Source organism: Neofelis nebulosa, chromosome 1 (assembly GCF_028018385.1).
Source record: "Neofelis nebulosa isolate mNeoNeb1 chromosome 1, mNeoNeb1.pri, whole genome shotgun sequence".
In the NCBI taxonomy this organism is placed as follows: Eukaryota; Metazoa; Chordata; class Mammalia; order Carnivora; family Felidae; genus Neofelis; species Neofelis nebulosa.
The window spans coordinates 153,612,499-153,613,422 of NC_080782.1; positions in this window are offsets into that span (position 1 = coordinate 153,612,499).

The window sequence follows — 924 nt, forward strand, 5'->3', positions numbered from 1 at the left end:
CCTGTTCAGACCTTCTGCGGGAGGGTCTCACCAGCAATGGCTGGGTGCTGGCCACACCCAGGAAAGTCTGCTGGACTGTGCTGCTGCCAATGCCCAGAGACTGTGGCTGGATGCCAGCCCTCTCCAGAAAATGTTCACACGATTGTGTAGCAACATCGTTTCAGGGATTATGGAAAATCACAACACACATCTGGCACCAGGCTTCACCCTTAATGACCTTGTTCCAGCACCAGCAAATGTGGTTGTTCTCTGGGATCTGCTGGCACCTTTGTCTGCTGAGTTCTATGGTCCAGATTGTGCCGATTGTTGTGTTATTCCCAAATCAGTTTTCTAAGTGTGCAGGATGGTTTAGTGTTGATCTGGCTGTATTTCATGGATGGAAGATGTAAAAAAACCCTTCCATGCTGTTCTGCCATTTTGGCTTCTCCCCAAAAAGCTGCAATTTTATTTTTTGCTATTGTAAAATGCACATCCCAAAATTTTGAGATAAAATATACATAAATAAAAAAATGTACACCTATTTTTTTGAATTTTTTTTTTTGAGAGACAGAGACAGAGTGTGAGCAGGGAGGGGCAGAGAGAAAGGGAGACAGAATCTGGAACAGGCTGCAGGCTCTGAGCTGTCAGCACAGAGCCCAATGTGGGGCTCGAATTCACAAACCAGGGCTCGATCACGATCTGAGCTGAAGTGAGACGCTTAACCGACTGAGCCACCAAGGTGCCCAAAATTATAAGTATACAATTTAGTTGAAATAAATGGTCACAATGCTGTGCAAACATTATCTCTATCAATTTCCAGACTTTTTCATCATTCTGATCAGAAACTTTTCAGCAATTTAATTTTATTTATTTATTTATTTATAATTTTTAATGTTTATTTATTTTTGAGAGAGACAGACAGAGTGTGAGAAGGGGAGGGACAGA